Source organism: Cynocephalus volans, chromosome 18 (assembly GCF_027409185.1).
Source record: "Cynocephalus volans isolate mCynVol1 chromosome 18, mCynVol1.pri, whole genome shotgun sequence".
Taxonomy (NCBI): Eukaryota; Metazoa; Chordata; class Mammalia; order Dermoptera; family Cynocephalidae; genus Cynocephalus; species Cynocephalus volans.
In genome coordinates, this window is record NC_084477.1 from 1,686,976 (window position 1) to 1,708,029 (window position 21,054).

A 21,054-nucleotide genomic window follows, 5' to 3' on the forward strand; every position below is an offset into this window, starting at 1 on the left:
CTTTTCCTTTAAGAACAGGAACTAGACAAGGATGCCCACTCTCACCACTCCTATTCAACATAGTGTTGGAAGTACTCACCAGAGCAATCAGAGAAGAGAAGGAAATAAAGGGCATCCAGATTGGAAAAGATGAAGTCAAACTGTCCCTGTTTGCAGATGACATGATCCTATATATCGAACAGCCTAAAACCTCTACAAAAAAACTGTTGGAATTGACAAATGATTTCAGCAATGTAGCAGGATACAAAATCAACACACAAAAATCAGTAGCATTTCTTTTCTCCAATAGTGAACACGCAGAAGGAGAAATCAAGAAAGCCTGCCCATTTACAATAGCCACCAAAAAAATAAAATACTTAGGAATTGAGTTAACCAAGGATGTGAAAAATCTCTATAATGAGAACTACAAACCACTGCTGAGAGAAATTAGAGAGGATACAAGAAGATGGAAAGATATTCCATGCTCTTGGACTGGAAGAATCAACATAGTGAAAATGTCCATACTACCCAAAGTGATATACAAATTCAACGCAATCGCCATCAAAATTCCAAAGACATTTTTCTCAGAAATGGAAAAAACTATTCAGACATTTATATGGAACAATAAAAGACCACGAATAGCCAAAGCAATGCTCAGCAGAAAAAATAAAGCTGGAGGCATAACACTACCTGACTTTAAGCTATACTACAAAGCTATAATAACCAAAACAGTATGGTACTGGCATAAAAACAGACACACTGACCAATGGAATAGAATAGAGAATCCAGAAATCAACCCACACACTTACTGCCATCTGATCTTTGACAAAGGCACCAAGCCTATTCACTGGGGAAGGGACAGCCTCTTCAGCAAGTGGTGCTGGGATAACTGGATATCGATATGCAGGAGAATGAAACTAGATCCATACCTCTCACCGTATACTAAAATCAACTCAAAATGGATTAAGGATTTAAATATACATCCTGAGACAATAAAACTTCTTAAAGAAAACATAGGAGAAACACTTCAGGAAATAGGACTGGGCACAGACTTCATGAATACGACCCCAAAAGCACAGGCAACCAAAGGAAAAATAAACAAATGGGATTATATCAAACTAAAAAGCTTCTGCACAGCAAAAGAAACAATTAACAGAGTTAAAAGACAACCAACAGAGTGGGAGAAAATATTTGCAAAATATATATCTGACAAAGGATTAATATCCAGAATATATAAGGAACTCAAACAACTTTACAAGAAGAAAACAAGCAACCCAATTAAAAAATGGGCAAAAGAGCTAAGTAGGTATTTCTCTAAGGAAGATATACAAATGGCCAACAGACATATTGAAAAATGCTCAACATCACTCAGCATCCGGGAAATGCAAATCAAAACCACATTGAGATACCATCTAACCCCAGTTAGGATGGCTAAAATCCAAAAGACTATGAACGATAAATGCTGGGGAGGCTGCGGAGAAAAAGGAACTCTCATACATTGTTGGTGGGACTGCAAAATGGTGCAGCCTCTATGGAAAATGGTATGGAGGTTCCTTAAACAATTGCAAATAGATCTACCATACGACCCAGCCATCCCACTGTTGGGAATATACCCAGAGGAATGGAAATCATCAAGTCGAAGGTATACCTGTTCCCCAACGTTCATCGCAGCACTCTTTACAATAGCCAAGAGTTGGAACCAGCCCAAATGCCCATCATCAGATGAGTGGATATGGAAAATGTGGTACATCTACACAATGGAATACTACTCAGCTATAAAAACGAATGAAATACTGCCATTTGCAACAACATGGATGGACCTTGAGAGAATTATATTAAATGAAACAAGTCAGGCACAGAAAGAGAAATACCACATGTTCTCACTTACTGGATGGAGCTAAAAATTAATATATAAATTCACACACACACACACACACACACACACACACACACACACACACACACACACACACAAACCGGGGGGGGAGAAGATATAACAACCACAATTATTTGAAGTTGATACGACAAGCAAACAGAAAGGACATTGTTGGGGGGGAAGGGGGGGAGGGAGAAGGGAGGGAGGTTTTGGTGATGGGGAGCAATAATCAGCTACAATATATATCGACAAAATAAAATTTTTTTAAAAAATGAAAATAAAATAAATAAATAAATAAAAAATAAACCCTACCCATCCGGTGTCCATTCTGGGTTGGATCTGACCTCCTGAAACGCCATTTCAGCAACACTGCGTACATAGACAGGATTTCTTGACAATCTGTGTGACTGAGAGTCACGAGCTTCCCCACACACCAGGAAGCTTTACGCAGGGCTGCAAGTACTGCAAGTAAAGAGAACGTACAGTCACACATCATCTGAGGGAGCTCACGGTTTGAAAGCGCATGGGAAAATAGCATTAGACGAGACTTGAGTGCACCACGAGGGGACCCATGTGGAAATGACTGAGAAGCATACTCAGAGGAGGATCCTCTTCGGTTTTTCAGGCGTTGTGAGGAAAAAGAGCAGCACCATGACGAATACGCCTCGCAAGTTTTCAAATTCCTCTTTGGGTAGTTCGTGGGAAAACACCATTAGTGGCAACAGTTTGCACGTGCTAAGAGGCCATTCGGGAAGTGATGTGTGGATGATTGTCAGAACAGGTGTGACATTTGGAATGAAACTTCCCCGAGTGAAACAGGACTAGATAAAGTAGAACTCACACATGTGTTGAAGAAGTTCCCGTTTGGATCTGGTATGGAGGAACCAAATGAAAAGCAGCATTGGATACAGGATGGGAGCACCTTTTTTCAAAATCTCTTGTGAAGATGGTCCCAGGAGGTTTCCATTCACATATGAGGTTTTCGGAGGGAATCAAATCAACACAAAGTAGACCTCTCATATTGGCGACGAACTTCCGGTTTGGAACGGGTCGCAGAATCCACCACTACAATCCCCTGAAGTGTCCAATAGGGGAATACTCCTGGAAATCTCTGAGATTCCTACAAGAGGAAAGTCCCCATTACTAGACGCAGTGTACGGGAGTGAAAAAAGCACTGCAAGGTACACCTCAAAAAGAACTCTCAGATATGCTTGTTTAGATAGGGAACGGAAAGCACCATTTCAATGGCATTACATAATCGGTAAAGCTGCATTGCCAGACATGTCTGGGAAAGATTCCCACGGATGCTTTCGCATTAAATATTCACTCTAACTCAATGAAGGGAAGCAGCACGATGGAGACCTCACTTCTATATAGCCGACATTCTTCTTGAGCATGTGTTAGCGAAACGTCATTTTAAGCAGCGTGTGGTCAATTGGAAGAGAGGAATGGATGATGTGGAGGTAGGCCTGGCGTCCGGAGCTCAGAGAGTCCTTTAAGCCCATTGGAACCCTTCACACGCAGTTCTGGGAGCTAGGTAAAAGGCAAATTTTCAATCGAGCCACGATGGAAGAAACTGTAGACTGTATTCAACACACAGTCGTGTAGGAGCTAGGCAGTGCAACGGGGATACTCAGACACTCCAGTGTTACAGGCAAAGTCGAAAGGGAAAGTGAGCCACTGTGAGCAGAGAAAACATGTTCTAATTGGAGGGGTGAGCTCTGCTGGCCAGCTCTGCTTCCCGAACTGCAGAACACACCAAAACGATTGACTGAACCAGAACCTTGGTGCACATGCGCTCTAAGTCCACCCACACACAACTGCGAAGCACCAGAAATGCGCTGCCCGATCCCCAACCAAACCTGAGTCAAGGGAGCCTGACTACGTTATCCTATCTTCCCCACGGATGACAAGCTCAATAACCGATGGTCACACACACAACAACTCAGTGTCTTGGTTAACGGACACAGAGAATGGCAGCAGCGCGTGGAGATCTCTCAGCCATATTGGAGATATTCTCCGTTGGAAGGTGGATTGGATTTTCCCACTCGAAACAGCATTGAGTATATGATTCAAGAGCACTGGCGGAAATGCTGGTGTAAGATAGGCACACGATCTTCCCCACTTAGATTTGACCTTAGCGCAGTGAAACCAGGCACCACCATGTAGACGTCACAAGTACCCTCCGGAATTGAAAGTTCGGAACGTTTTGATGACCCGCCTTTATGAGAACTTTTCCGGACATGGCTGAGGAAAGTTCCCCAGCCACGTCTGTGAAAGATACTCATGCAATTTTCCCAGAAGAGAATTGAACTTAACCGAGGGAAAGAGAGCACCCCAGTGTTTAAAACCTACCCATCCGGAGTTTCAAGATGGCGGCGGCTGCGGCGGCTGGCGCGGAGTAGCGGAGGTGTAAAAGGCGGCCACTGGGCCTCAGGCAGCCGGGAAACTTGTGGACCTTCCTCTCACCATCTCTTAAGGGAGGACTACAGCTGCTGGCCGGTCGTGGGGGCTCAACGCCACTTTGCCCCCGGCAGTAGAGGCTGCCTCATTTACAGGCAACAGCTTTGAAGTGTGGAGCAGGAAAAGAAGTGATTCTTAGCTGCAAAAGCGAGTCTTGAAACAGGGAACACGGCGCCACGGCTGCTGTGGATGCAGCCAGGATCCCGGAGGCTGGGGCCGCGCTGAAGGCGGCCAGCTGCCCTATTCAGGATTCGAGGTTTCAGACCGGCATTAAAGAAGACTCCTGGGAGCGCCCGAGCCGCGCCGCGACTGAATACCTGAGGCAGCAGCGCCGAGAACACGGAAGGCGACAAACCAGAGACAGAGAGCGAGCACCCGACCTGGCACAGCACTGTGAGTGATCCCTGGCACAGCTCTGTTCGGTGGGTGGATGCCCACGCGGCTCCCGCCTGCACCACCAGGCCACTCACCGCCCCGGTGCTGCCTCCATTTTCCCAGGTGCGGGCAGCTCCGCCCTGCTCGGCCATCACTGAGCCCATTTGCTTGGCCTGGCGCGGGGCTTTCCGGAGCCTGCGGGCCGGCCTCCTCTCCCACTCCCTCCGCGGTTCTCTGGCGGGGCTGGGGGCGTGGGGCATCCCGACCAGTGTTGGGAGGGCAAGGAAGTACGGGCGGGCCGACTGTCACTCCACCACACCCTGGACTCCGGCCCCGGTAAACTTCCTGTTACTGGGAGGCAGATACCATCTCTGCGACCACCAGTTTGGAAAAAAGCCTAACGAATTTCTGGTTGGGAATAGTGTGGTAGGAGAGTTCCCAGGTCCGCTTGAACCTGCTGGAGAGCAGGCTGCAGGCGGGCACTAGACTCGGTCTATACCCGGGGGATACAAAGGTGAACAAGACCCGAGAAAGATCTACACAGTGCTACAAAGGCACCCAGAGAGACCGGTCGTCTGTGCCTAGCAGAAACCTGGTAGACTTCCTGGGCGAGGCGGTGCTGAGCAGGGTCTTGAAGGCCCAGCTGATAGACGAGGGGTGCAGAAGACACACCCCAGCCCAGCACAGTGTGCACAGAGGGGGGAGACGTGTGGCCAGGGAGGCAGAGACTTGACAGAAACCACACACCCGGTGGGGTCACCACTGCACGATCTAACAGCCTGGGCCAGAGCACACGGAACGGGGAGAAGTCCTGTACAGGAAGTGAAAGCTCAACAAAGATCACACACCCTGTGGTATGTGATCCACCAGCCCAGCAGAGTCCAAGCTGACCAGAAATGTGGATCCCCGGAGAAGCCCAAGACCCGAGGCAACCACACACACAAGACACTAGAGGCCAACTGAGCAGTCACGGCGGGAGCCATACCAAATTGGCAACCACAGCAACATCCTAGTTAGTCATTAGTCTCAAACCGGTGGACTGTGAAACCCCCTGCCACAATGAATAAACACCAAAAAAAAAAGACACCAGAAATACAAAAAATCAAGAAAGTACACCACCAAAAGTTAATAAATCTTATACTCTAGATCCTATAGAACAAGAAGCCCTTGAAATAACTGACAAGGAATTTCGAGTGATAATTCTAAGGAAACTGAATGTGATACAAGAAAACTCAGCTAGACATCATGATGAAATGAGGAAAAGTATACAGGATCTGAAAGAGGAAATATACAAGGAAATCAATGTCCTGAAAAAAAATGTAGCAGAACTTGCTGAACTGAAGAAGTTATTCAGCGAAATAAAAAACACAACGGAGAGTTTAACCAGCAGGCTTGTCGAAGTTGAAGAGAGAACCTCTGAACTTGAAGATGGGCTGTTTGAAATAACACAAGCAGACAAAAAGAAAGAAAAAAGAATCAAGGACATGGAAGAAAATCTGAGAGAGATATCAGACAACCTCAAGCGCTCAAATATCCGAGTCATGGATATTCCAGAAGGGGAAGAAAATGGAGTTTCCATTGAAAACATATTCAACAAAATAGTGGCAGAAAACTTCCCAGGTATAGGAAAAATCACAGATCTTCAGATCCAGGAAGCTCAACGATCTCCAAACGTATTCAACCCAAAAAGGCCTTCTCCAAGACATGTCATAGTCAAATTGGCAAAACTCAGAGACAAAGAGAGAATCTTAAAAGCTGCAAGAGAGAAGCGTCAAATCACCTATAAGGGAGCCCCAATCAGGTTAACATCAGACTTTTCATCACAAACCCTAAAAGCTAGAAAGGAATGGGATGATATTTTCAAAATACTAAAAGACAAAGATTGCCAGCCAAGAATACTCTACCCTGCAAGGCTATCCTTCCGAAATGAGGGGCAAATTGTATATTTCTCAGACAAACAAAAACTGCGGGAGTTCACTACCACACGACCACCCTTACAAGAAATCCTCAAGGGAGTACTGGGTTTGGTTCCTGAAAAATAACCACCACTGCCATAAAAACCCAAGAAAAATCTAAACCCGCTAGTACAATAAAAATGGCATTCATGAAGAGAAAACAAGCTAACAAAAACACTATCTACAACCTAAGGAACCAACAAACAAGGAAACCAAACAGTAAATCAGAAAGCAAGGAACAAAAGACACCTAAGACAACCAAACAACCAATAAAATGCTAGGAATAAATCAACACCTTTCAATAACAACTCTTAATGTTAAAGGCTTAAATTCCCCAATTAAAAGACACAGACTGGCTGACTGGATCAAAAAGCAGGACCCAACTCTATGCTGCCTACAAGAGACACAACTCACCCATAAAGATTCACACAGACTAAGAGTGAAAGGATGGAAAAAGATTTACCATGCAAACAGAAAAGAAAAACGAGCTGGAGTAGCTATTCTTATATCTGACAAAATAGACTTTAAACTAAAAACCATAAAAAGAGACAATGAGGGACACTACTTAATGATAAAAGGACTGATCCATCAAGAAGACATAACAATCATAAATATGTACGCACCCAATGTTGGAGCAGCCAGATTTATAAAACAAACTCTATTAGACCTAAAGAAGGAAATAGACACTAATACCATAATAGCAGGGGACCTGAACACTCCACTGTCAATATTAGACAGATCATCTAGGCAAAGAATCAGTAGAGAAACACAAGATCTAAACAAGACTCTAGACCAATTGGAATTGGCAGATATCTACAGAACATTCCACCCAACAACCTCAGAATATTCATTCTACTCATCAGCACATGGATCATTCTCCAGGATAGATCACATATTAGGTCACAAATCAAGTCTCAATAAATTCAAAAAAATTGGAATTATCCCATGTATCTTCTCAGACCACAATGGATTAAAACTAGAAATTAATAACAAACAAATCTCTGGAAACTATACAAACACATGGAAATTAAACAGCATTCTACTTAATGACATATGGGTCCAAGAAGAAATCAAGCAGGAAATCAAAAAGTTTATTGAAACTAATGAAAACAATGATACATCATACCAAAACCTGTGGGATACTGCAAAAGCAGTATTGAGGGGAAAATTTATTGCATTAAATGCTCACTTCAGAAGAATAGAAAGATGGCAAGTGAACAACCTAACACTTCACCTTAAAGAACTAGAAAAACAAGAACAATCCAAACCTAAAGTTAGCAGACGGAAAGAAATCATTAAGATCAGAGCAGAACTGAATGAAATTGAAAACCAAAAAACAATTCAAAAGATCAACGAATCAAAAAGTTGGTTTTTTGAAAAGATAAATAAAATAGACAAACCATTAGCATGGCTAACGAAAAAAAGAAGAGAGAAGACTCAAATAACAAAAATTAGAAATGAAAAAGGCGATATTACAACTGATTCATCTGAAATACAAGGAATCATTCGAGACTACTATAAACCACTATACGACAACAAATTTGAAAATCTGGAGGAAATGGATAAATTTCTGGACACACACAAGCTCCCAAAACTGAACCGTGAAGACGTAGAAAATTTGCACAGACCAATAACAATAAAGGAGATTGAAGCTGTTATCAGAAGGCTCCCAACAAAGAAAAGCCCAGGACCAGATGGATTCACAGCAGAATTTTACCAAACATTCAAACAGGAATTGACACCGATTCTTTACAAACTATTCCAAAAGATTGAAACGGACGCAAATCTCCCAAACTCATTCTATGAAGCAAACATCATCCTGATACCAAAACCAGGTTGAGATATAACCAAAAAAGAAAACTACAGGCCGATATCCTTGATGAATATAGATGCAAAAATCCTCACTAAAATACTAGCAAACAGAATACAGCAACACATACGAAAAATTATTCATCACGATCAAGTGGGATTCATCCCAGGGATGCAAGGTTGGTTCAACATACGCAAATCAATAAATGTGATACACCATATTAATAAACTCAAACACAAGGACCATATGATCATCTCTATAGATGCTGAAAAAGCATTTGATAAAGTTCAGCACTCATTCATGACAAAGACCCTCTATAAGTTAGGTATAGAGGGAAAGTATCTCAACATAATTAAAGCCATATATGCCAAACCCACTGCCAATATCATCCTGAATGGGGAAAAGCTGAAAGCTTTTCCTTTAAGAACAGGAACTAGACAAGGATGCCCACTCTCACCACTCCTATTCAACATAGTGTTGGAAGTACTCACCAGAGCAATCAGAGAAGAGAAGGAAATAAAGGGCATCCAGATTGGAAAAGATGAAGTCAAACTGTCCCTGTTTGCAGATGACATGATCCTATATATCGAACAGCCTAAAACCTCTACAAAAAAACTGTTGGAATTGACAAATGATTTCAGCAATGTAGCAGGATACAAAATCAACACACAAAAATCAGTAGCATTTCTTTTCTCCAATAGTGAACACGCAGAAGGAGAAATCAAGAAAGCCTGCCCATTTACAATAGCCACCAAAAAAATAAAATACTTAGGAATTGAGTTAACCAAGGATGTGAAAAATCTCTATAATGAGAACTACAAACCACTGCTGAGAGAAATTAGAGAGGATACAAGAAGATGGAAAGATATTCCATGCTCTTGGACTGGAAGAATCAACATAGTGAAAATGTCCATACTACCCAAAGTGATATACAAATTCAACGCAATCGCCATCAAAATTCCAAAGACATTTTTCTCAGAAATGGAAAAAACTATTCAGACATTTATATGGAACAATAAAAGACCACGAATAGCCAAAGCAATGCTCAGCAGAAAAAATAAAGCTGGAGGCATAACACTACCTGACTTTAAGCTATACTACAAAGCTATAATAACCAAAACAGTATGGTACTGGCATAAAAACAGACACACTGACCAATGGAATAGAATAGAGAATCCAGAAATCAACCCACACACTTACTGCCATCTGATCTTTGACAAAGGCACCAAGCCTATTCACTGGGGAAGGGACAGCCTCTTCAGCAAGTGGTGCTGGGATAACTGGATATCGATATGCAGGAGAATGAAACTAGATCCATACCTCTCACCGTATACTAAAATCAACTCAAAATGGATTAAGGATTTAAATATACATCCTGAGACAATAAAACTTCTTAAAGAAAACATAGGAGAAACACTTCAGGAAATAGGACTGGGCACAGACTTCATGAATACGACCCCAAAAGCACAGGCAACCAAAGGAAAAATAAACAAATGGGATTATATCAAACTAAAAAGCTTCTGCACAGCAAAAGAAACAATTAACAGAGTTAAAAGACAACCAACAGAGTGGGAGAAAATATTTGCAAAATATATATCTGACAAAGGATTAATATCCAGAATATATAAGGAACTCAAACAACTTTACAAGAAGAAAACAAGCAACCCAATTAAAAAATGGGCAAAAGAGCTAAGTAGGCATTTCTCTAAGGAAGATATACAAATGGCCAACAGACATATGAAAAAATGCTCAACATCACTCAGCATCCGGGAAATGCAAATCAAAACCACATTGAGATACCATCTAACCCCAGTTAGGATGGCTAAAATCCAAAAGACTATGAACGATAAATGCTGGGGAGGCTGCGGAGAAAAAGGAACTCTCATACATTGTTGGTGGGACTGCAAAATGGTGCAGCCTCTATGGAAAATGGTATGGAGGTTCCTTAAACAATTGCAAATAGATCTACCATACGACCCAGCCATCCCACTGTTGGGAATATACCCAGAGGAATGGAAATCATCAAGTCGAAGGTATACCTGTTCCCCAACGTTCATCGCAGCACTCTTTACAATAGCCAAGAGTTGGAACCAGCCCAAATGCCCATCATCAGATGAGTGGATATGGAAAATGTGGTACATCTACACAATGGAATACTACTCAGCTATAAAAACGAATGAAATACTGCCATTTGCAACAACATGGATGGACCTTGAGAGAATTATATTAAATGAAACAAGTCAGGCACAGAAAGAGAAATACCACATGTTCTCACTTACTGGATGGAGCTAAAAATTAATATATAAATTCACACACACACACACACACACACACACACACACACACACACACACACACACACACACACACACAAACCGGGGGGGGAGAAGATATAACAACCACAATTATTTGAAGTTGATACGACAAGCAAACAGAAAGGACATTGTTGGGGGGGAAGGGGGGGAGGGAGAAGGGAGGGAGGTTTTGGTGATGGGGAGCAATAATCAGCTACAATATATATCGACAAAATAAAATTTTTTTAAAAAATGAAAATAAAATAAATAAATAAATAAAAAATAAACCCTACCCATCCGGTGTCCATTCTGGGTTGGATCTGACCTCCTGAAACGCCATTTCAGCAACACTGCGTACATAGACAGGATTTCTTGACAATCTGTGTGACTGAGAGTCACGAGCTTCCCCACACACCAGGAAGCTTTACGCAGGGCTGCAAGTACTGCAAGTAAAGAGAACGTACAGTCACACATCATCTGAGGGAGCTCGCGGTTTGAAAGCGCATGGGAAAATAGCATTAGACGAGACTTGAGTGCACCACGAGGGGACCCATGTGGAAATGACTGAGAAGCATACTCAGAGGAGGATCCTCTTCGGTTTTTCAGGCGTTGTGAGGAAAAAGAGCAGCACCATGACGAATACGCCTCGCAAGTTTTCAAATTCCTCTTTGGGTAGTTCGTGGGAAAACACCATTAGTGGCAACAGTTTGCACGTGCTAAGAGGCCATTCGGGAAGTGATGTGTGGATGATTGTCAGAACAGGTGTGACATTTGGAATGAAACTTCCCCGAGTGAAACAGGACTAGATAAAGTAGAACTCACACATGTGTTGAAGAAGTTCCCGTTTGGATCTGGTATGGAGGAACCAAATGAAAAGCAGCATTGGATACAGGATGGGAGCACCTTTTTTCAAAATCTCTTGTGAAGATGGTCCCAGGAGGTTTCCATTCACATATGAGGTTTTCGGAGGGAATCAAATCAACACAAAGTAGACCTCTCATATTGGCGACGAACTTCCGGTTTGGAACGGGTCGCGGAATCCACCACTACAATCCCCTGAAGTGTCCAATAGGGGAATACTCCTGGAAATCTCTGAGATTCCTACAAGAGGAAAGTCCCCATTACTAGACGCAGTGTACGGGAGTGAAAAAAGCACTGCAAGGTACACCTCAAAAAGAACTCTCAGATATGCTTGTTTAGATAGGGAACGGAAAGCACCATTTCAATGGCATTACATAATCGGTAAAGCTGCATTGCCAGACATGTCTGGGAAAGATTCCCACGGATGCTTTCGCATTAAATATTCACTCTAACTCAATGAAGGGAAGCAGCACGATGGAGACCTCACTTCTATATAGCCGACATTCTTCTTGAGCATGTGTTAGCGAAACGTCATTTTAAGCAGCGTGTGGTCAATTGGAAGAGAGGAATGGATGATGTGGAGGTAGGCCTGGCGTCCGGAGCTCAGAGAGTCCTTTAAGCCCATTGGAACCCTTCACACGCAGTTCTGGGAGCTAGGTAAAAGGCAAATTTTCAATCGAGCCACGATGGAAGAAACTGTAGACTGTATTCAACACACAGTCGTGTAGGAGCTAGGCAGTGCAACGGGGATACTCAGACACTCCAGTGTTACAGGCAAAGTCGAAAGGGAAAGTGAGCCACTGTGAGCAGAGAAAACATGTTCTAATTGGAGGGGTGAGCTCTGCTGGCCAGCTCTGCTTCCCGAACTGCAGAACACACCAAAACGATTGACTGAACCAGAACCTTGGTGCACATGCGCTCTAAGTCCACCCACACACAACTGCGAAGCACCAGAAATGCGCTGCCCGATCCCCAACCAAACCTGAGTCAAGGGAGCCTGACTACGTTATCCTATCTTCCCCACGGATGACAAGCTCAATAACCGATGGTCACACACACAACAACTCAGTGTCTTGGTTAACGGACACAGAGAATGGCAGCAGCGCGTGGAGATCTCTCAGCCATATTGGAGATATTCTCCGTTGGAAGGTGGATTGGATTTTCCCACTCGAAACAGCATTGAGTATATGATTCAAGAGCACTGGCGGAAATGCTGGTGTAAGATAGGCACACGATCTTCCCCACTTAGATTTGACCTTAGCGCAGTGAAACCAGGCACCACCATGTAGACGTCACAAGTACCCTCCGGAATTGAAAGTTCGGAACGTTTTGATGACCCGCCTTTATGAGAACTTTTCCGGACATGGCTGAGGAAAGTTCCCCAGCCACGTCTGTGAAAGATACTCATGCAATTTTCCCAGAAGAGAATTGAACTTAACCGAGGGAAAGAGAGCACCCCAGTGTTTAAAACCTACCCATCCGGAGTTTCAAGATGGCGGCGGCTGCGGCGGCTGGCGCGGAGTAGCGGAGGTGTAAAAGGCGGCCACTGGGCCTCAGGCAGCCGGGAAACTTGTGGACCTTCCTCTCACCATCTCTTAAGGGAGGACTACAGCTGCTGGCCGGTCGTGGGGGCTCAACGCCACTTTGCCCCCGGCAGTAGAGGCTGCCTCATTTACAGGCAACAGCTTTGAAGTGTGGAGCAGGAAAAGAAGTGATTCTTAGCTGCAAAAGCGAGTCTTGAAACAGGGAACACGGCGCCACGGCTGCTGTGGATGCAGCCAGGATCCCGGAGGCTGGGGCCGCGCTGAAGGCGGCCAGCTGCCCTATTCAGGATTCGAGGTTTCAGACCGGCATTAAAGAAGACTCCTGGGAGCGCCCGAGCCGCGCCGCGACTGAATACCTGAGGCAGCAGCGCCGAGAACACGGAAGGCGACAAACCAGAGACAGAGAGCGAGCACCCGACCTGGCACAGCACTGTGAGTGATCCCTGGCACAGCTCTGTTCGGTGGGTGGATGCCCACGCGGCTCCCGCCTGCACCACCAGGCCACTCACCGCCCCGGTGCTGCCTCCATTTTCCCAGGTGCGGGCAGCTCCGCCCTGCTCGGCCATCACTGAGCCCATTTGCTTGGCCTGGCGCGGGGCTTTCCGGAGCCTGCGGGCCGGCCTCCTCTCCCACTCCCTCCGCGGTTCTCTGGCGGGGCTGGGGGCGTGGGGCATCCCGACCAGTGTTGGGAGGGCAAGGAAGTACGGGCGGGCCGACTGTCACTCCACCACACCCTGGACTCCGGCCCCGGTAAACTTCCTGTTACTGGGAGGCAGATACCATCTCTGCGACCACCAGTTTGGAAAAAAGCCTAACGAATTTCTGGTTGGGAATAGTGTGGTAGGAGAGTTCCCAGGTCCGCTTGAACCTGCTGGAGAGCAGGCTGCAGGCGGGCACTAGACTCGGTCTATACCCGGGGGATACAAAGGTGAACAAGACCCGAGAAAGATCTACACAGTGCTACAAAGGCACCCAGAGAGACCGGTCGTCTGTGCCTAGCAGAAACCTGGTAGACTTCCTGGGCGAGGCGGTGCTGAGCAGGGTCTTGAAGGCCCATCTGATAGACGAGGGGTGCAGAAGACACACCCCAGCCCAGCACAGTGTGCACAGAGGGGGGAGACGTGCGGCCAGGGAGGCAGAGACTTGACAGAAACCACACACCCGGTGGGGTCACCACTGCACGATCTAACAGCCTGGGCCAGAGCACACGGAACGGGGAGAAGTCCTGTACAGGAAGTGAAAGCTCAACAAAGATCACACACCCTGTGGTATGTGATCCACCAGCCCAGCAGAGTCCAAGCTGACCAGAAATGTGGATCCCCGGAGAAGCCCAAGACCCGAGGCAACCACACACACAAGACACTAGAGGCCAACTGAGCAGTCACGGCGGGAGCCATACCAAATTGGCAACCACAGCAACATCCTAGTTAGTCATTAGTCTCAAACCGGTGGACTGTGAAACCCCCTGCCACAATGAATAAACACCAAAAAAAAAAGACACCAGAAATACAAAAAATCAAGAAAGTACACCACCAAAAGTTAATAAATCTTATACTCTAGATCCTATAGAACAAGAAGCCCTTGAAATAACTGACAAGGAATTTCGAGTGATAATTCTAAGGAAACTGAATGTGATACAAGAAAACTCAGCTAGACATCATGATGAAATGAGGAAAAGTATACAGGATCTGAAAGAGGAAATATACAAGGAAATCAATGTCCTGAAAAAAAATGTAGCAGAACTTGCTGAACTGAAGAAGTTATTCAGCGAAATAAAAAACACAACGGAGAGTTTAACCAGCAGGCTTGTCGAAGTTGAAGAGAGAACCTCTGAACTTGAAGATGGGCTGTTTGAAATAACACAAGCAGACAAAAAGAAAGAAAAAAGAATCAAGGACATGGAAGAAAATCTGAGAGAGATATCAGACAACCTCAAGCGCTCAAATATCCGAGTCATGGATATTCCAGAAGGGGAAGAAAATGGAGTTTCCATTGAAAACATATTCAACAAAATAGTGGCAGAAAACTTCCCAGGTATAGGAAAAATCACAGATCTTCAGATCCAGGAAGCTCAACGATCTCCAAACGTATTCAACCCAAAAAGGCCTTCTCCAAGACATGTCATAGTCAAATTGGCAAAACTCAGAGACAAAGAGAGAATCTTAAAAGCTGCAAGAGAGAAGCGTCAAATCACCTATAAGGGAGCCCCAATCAGGTTAACATCAGACTTTTCATCACAAACCCTAAAAGCTAGAAAGGAATGGGATGATATTTTCAAAATACTAAAAGACAAAGATTGCCAGCCAAGAATACTCTACCCTGCAAGGCTATCCTTCCGAAATGAGGGGCAAATTGTATATTTCTCAGACAAACAAAAACTGCGGGAGTTCACTACCACACGACCACCCTTACAAGAAATCCTCAAGGGAGTACTGGGTTTGGTTCCTGAAAAATAACCACCACTGCCATAAAAACCCAAGAAAAATCTAAACCCGCTAGTACAATAAAAATGGCATTCATGAAGAGAAAACAAGCTAACAAAAACACTATCTACAACCTAAGGAACCAACAAACAAGGAAACCAAACAGTAAATCAGAAAGCAAGGAACAAAAGACACCTAAGACAACCAAACAACCAATAAAATGCTAGGAATAAATCAACACCTTTCAATAACAACTCTTAATGTTAAAGGCTTAAATTCCCCAATTAAAAGACACAGACTGGCTGACTGGATCAAAAAGCAGGACCCAACTATATGCTGCCTACAAGAGACCCAACTCACCCATAAAGATTCACACAGACTAAGAGTGAAAGGATGGAAAAAGATTTACCATGCAAACAGAAAAGAAAAACGAGCTGGAGTAGCTATTCTTATATCTGACAAAATAGACTTTAAACTAAAAACCATAAAAAGAGACAATGAGGGACACTACTTAATGATAAAAGGACTGATCCATCAAGAAGACATAACAATCATAAATATGTACGCACCCAATGTTGGAGCAGCCAGATTTATAAAACAAACTCTATTAGACCTAAAGAAGGAAATAGACACTAATACCATAATAGCAGGGGACCTGAACACTCCACTGTCAATATTAGACAGATCATCTAGGCAAAGAATCAGTAGAGAAACACAAGATCTAAACAAGACTCTAGACCAATTGGAATTGGCAGATATCTACAGAACATTCCACCCAACAACCTCAGAATATTCATTCTACTCATCAGCACATGGATCATTCTCCAGGATAGATCACATATTAGGTCACAAATCAAGTCTCAATAAATTCAAAAAAATTGGAATTATCCCATGTATCTTCTCAGACCACAATGGATTAAAACTAGAAATTAATAACAAACAAATCTCTGGAAACTATACAAACACATGGAAATTAAACAGCATTCTACTTAATGACATATGGGTCCAAGAAGAAATCAAGCAGGAAATCAAAAAGTTTATTGAAACTAATGAAAACAATGATACATCATACCAAAACCTGTGGGATACTGCAAAAGCAGTATTGAGGGGAAAATTTATTGCATTAAATGCTCACTTCAGAAGAATAGAAAGATGGCAAGTGAACAACCTAACACTTCACCTTAAAGAACTAGAAAAACAAGAACAATCCAAACCTAAAGTTAGCAGACGGAAAGAAATCATTAAGATCAGAGCAGAACTGAATGAAATTGAAAACCAAAAAACAATTCAAAAGATCAACGAATCAAAAAGTTGGTTTTTTGAAAAGATAAATAAAATAGACAAACCATTAGCATGGCTAACAAAAAAAAGAAGAGAGAAGACTCAAATAACAAAAATTAGAAATGAAAAAGGCGATATTACAACTGATTCATCTGAAATACAAGGAATCATTCGAGACTACTATAAACCACTATACGACAACAAATTTGAAAATCTGGAGGAAATGGATAAATTTCTGGACACACACAAGCTCCCAAAACTGAACCGTGAAGACGTAGAAAATTTGCACAGACCAATAACAATAAAGGAGATTGAAGCTGTTATCAGAAGGCTCCCAACAAAGAAAAGCCCAGGACCAGATGGATTCACAGCAGAATTTTACCAAACATTCAAACAGGAATTGACACCGATTCTTTACAAACTATTCCAAAAGATTGAAACGGACGCAAATCTCCCAAACTCATTCTATGAAGCAAACATCATCCTGATACCAAAACCAGGTTGAGATATAACCAAAAAAGAAAACTACAGGCCGATATCCTTGATGAATATAGATGCAAAAATCCTCACTAAAATACTAGCAAACAGAATACAGCAACACATACGAAAAATTATTCATCACGATCAAGTGGGATTCATCCCAGGGATGCAAGGTTGGTTCAACATACGCAAATCAATAAATGTGATACACCATATTAATAAACTCAAACACAAGGACCATATGATCATCTCTATAGATGCTGAAAAAGCATTTGATAAAGTTCAGCACTCATTCATGACAAAGACCCTCTATAAGTTAGGTATAGAGGGAAAGTATCTCAACATAATTAAAGCCATATATGCCAAACCCACTGCCAATATCATCCTGAATGGGGAAAAGCTGAAAGCTTTTCCTTTAAGAACAGGAACTAGACAAGGATGCCCACTCTCACCACTCCTATTCAACATAGTGTTGGAAGTACTCACCAGAGCAATCAGAGAAGAGAAGGAAATAAAGGGCATCCAGATTGGAAAAGATGAAGTCAAACTGTCCCTGTTTGCAGATGACATGATCCTATATATCGAACAGCCTAAAACCTCTACAAAAAAACTGTTGGAATTGACAAATGATTTCAGCAATGTAGCAGGATACAAAATCAACACACAAAAATCAGTAGCATTTCTTTTCTCCAATAGTGAACACGCAGAAGGAGAAATCAAGAAAGCCTGCCCATTTACAATAGCCACCAAAAAAATAAAATACTTAGGAATTGAGTTAACCAAGGATGTGAAAAATCTCTATAATGAGAACTACAAACCACTGCTGAGAGAAATTAGAGAGGATACAAGAAGATGGAAAGATATTCCATGCTCTTGGACTGGAAGAATCAACATAGTGAAAATGTCCATACTACCCAAAGTGATATACAAATTCAACGCAATCGCCATCAAAATTCCAAAGACATTTTTCTCAGAAATGGAAAAAACTATTCAGACATTTATATGGAACAATAAAAGACCACGAATAGCCAAAGCAATGCTCAGCAGAAAAAATAAAGCTGGAGGCATAACACTACCTGACTTTAAGCTATACTACAAAGCTATAATAACCAAAACAGTATGGTACTGGCATAAAAACAGACACACTGACCAATGGAATAGAATAGAGAATCCAGAAATCAACCCACACACTTACTGCCATCTGATCTTTGACAAAGGCACCAAGCCTATTCACTGGGGAAGGGACAGCCTCTTCAGCAAGTGGTGCTGGGATAACTGGATATCGATATGCAGGAGAATGAAACTAGATCCATACCTCTCACCGTATACTAAAATCAACTCAAAATGGATTAAGGATTTAAATATACATCCTGAGACAATAAAACTTCTTAAAGAAAACATAGGAGAAACACTTCAGGAAATAGGACTGGGCACAGACTTCATGAATACGACCCCAAAAGCACAGGCAACCAAAGGAAAAATAAACAAATGGGATTATATCAAACTAAAAAGCTTCTGCACAGCAAAAGAAACAATTAACAGAGTTAAAAGACAACCAACAGAGTGGGAGAAAATATTTGCAAAATATATATCTGACAAAGGATTAATATCCAGAATATATAAGGAACTCAAACAACTTTACAAGAAGAAAACAAGCAACCCAATTAAAAAATGGGCAAAAGAGCTAAGTAGGCATTTCTCTAAGGAAGATATACAAATGGCCAACAGACATATGAAAAAATGCTCAACATCACTCAGCATCCGGGAAATGCAAATCAAAACCACATTGAGATACCATCTAACGCCAGTTAGGATGGCTAAAATCCAAAAGACTATGAACGATAAATGCTGGGGAGGCTGCGGAGAAAAAGGAACTCTCATACATTGTTGGTGGGACTGCAAAATGGTGCAGCCTCTATGGAAAATGGTATGGAGGTTCCTTAAACAATTGCAAATAGATCTACCATACGACCCAGCCATCCCACTGTTGGGAATATACCCAGAGGAATGGAAATCATCAAGTCGAAGGTATACCTGTTCCCCAACGTTCATCGCAGCACTCTTTACAATAGCCAAGAGTTGGAACCAGCCCAAATGCCCATCATCAGATGAGTGGATATGGAAAATGTGGTACATCTACACAATGGAATACTACTCAGCTATAAAAACGAATGAAATACTGCCATTTGCAACAACATGGATGGACCTTGAGAGAATTATATTAAATGAAACAAGTCAGGCACAGAAAGAGAAATACCACATGTTCTCACTTACTGGATGGAGCTAAAAATTAATATATAAATTCACACACACACACACACACACACACACACACACACACACACACACACACACACACACACACACAAACCGGGGGGGGAGAAGATATAACAACCACAATTATTTGAAGTTGATACGACAAGCAAACAGAAAGGACATTGTTGGGGGGGAAGGGGGGGAGGGAGAAGGGAGGGAGGTTTTGGTGATGGGGAGCAATAATCAGCTACAATATATATCGACAAAATAAAATTTTTTTAAAAAATGAAAATAAAATAAATAAATAAATAAAAAATAAACCCTACCCATCCGGTGTCCATTCTGGGTTGGATCTGACCTCCTGAAACGCCATTTCAGCAACACTGCGTACATAGACAGGATTTCTTGACAATCTGTGTGACTGAGAGTCACGAGCTTCCCCACACACAAGGAAGCTTTACGCAGGGCTGCAAGTACTGCAAGTAAAGAGAACGTACAGTCACACATCATCTGAGGGAGCTCGCGGTTTGAAAGCGCATGGGAAAATAGCATTAGACGAGACTTGAGTGCACCACGAGGGGACCCATGTGGAAATGACTGAGAAGCATACTCAGAGGAGGATCCTCTTCGGTTTTTCAGGCGTTGTGAGGAAAAAGAGCAGCACCATGACGAATACGCCTCGCAAGTTTTCAAATTCCTCTTTGGGTAGTTCGTGGGAAAACACCATTAGTGGCAACAGTTTGCACGTGCTAAGAGGCCATTCGGGAAGTGATGTGTGGATGATTGTCAGAACAGGTGTGACATTTGGAATGAAACTTCCCCGAGTGAAACAGGACTAGATAAAGTAGAACTCACACATGTGTTGAAGAAGTTCCCGTTTGGATCTGGTATGGAGGAACCAAATGAAAAGCAGCATTGGATACAGGATGGGAGCACCTTTTTTCAAAATCTCTTGTGAAGATGGTCCCAGGAGGTTTCCATTCACATATGAGGTTTTCGGAGGGAATCAAATCAACACAAAGTAGACCTCTCATATTGGCGACGAACTTCCGGTTTGGAACGGGTCGCGGAATCCACCACTACAATCCCCTGAAGTGTCCAATAGGGGAATACTCCTGGAAATCTCTGAGATTCCTACAAGAGGAAAGTCCCCATTACTAGACGCAGTGTACGGGAGTGAAAAAAGCACTGCAAGGTACACCTCAAAAAGAACTCTCAGATATGCTTGTTTAGATAGGGAACGGAAAGCACCATTTCAATGGCATTACATAATCGGTAAAGCTGCATTGCCAGACATGTCTGGGAAAGATTCCCACGGATGCTTTCGCATTAAATATTCACTCTAACTCAATGAAGGGAAGCAGCACGATGGAGACCTCACTTCTATATAGCCGACATTCTTCTTGAGCATGTGTTAGCGAAACGTCATTTTAAGCAGCGTGTGGTCAATTGGAAGA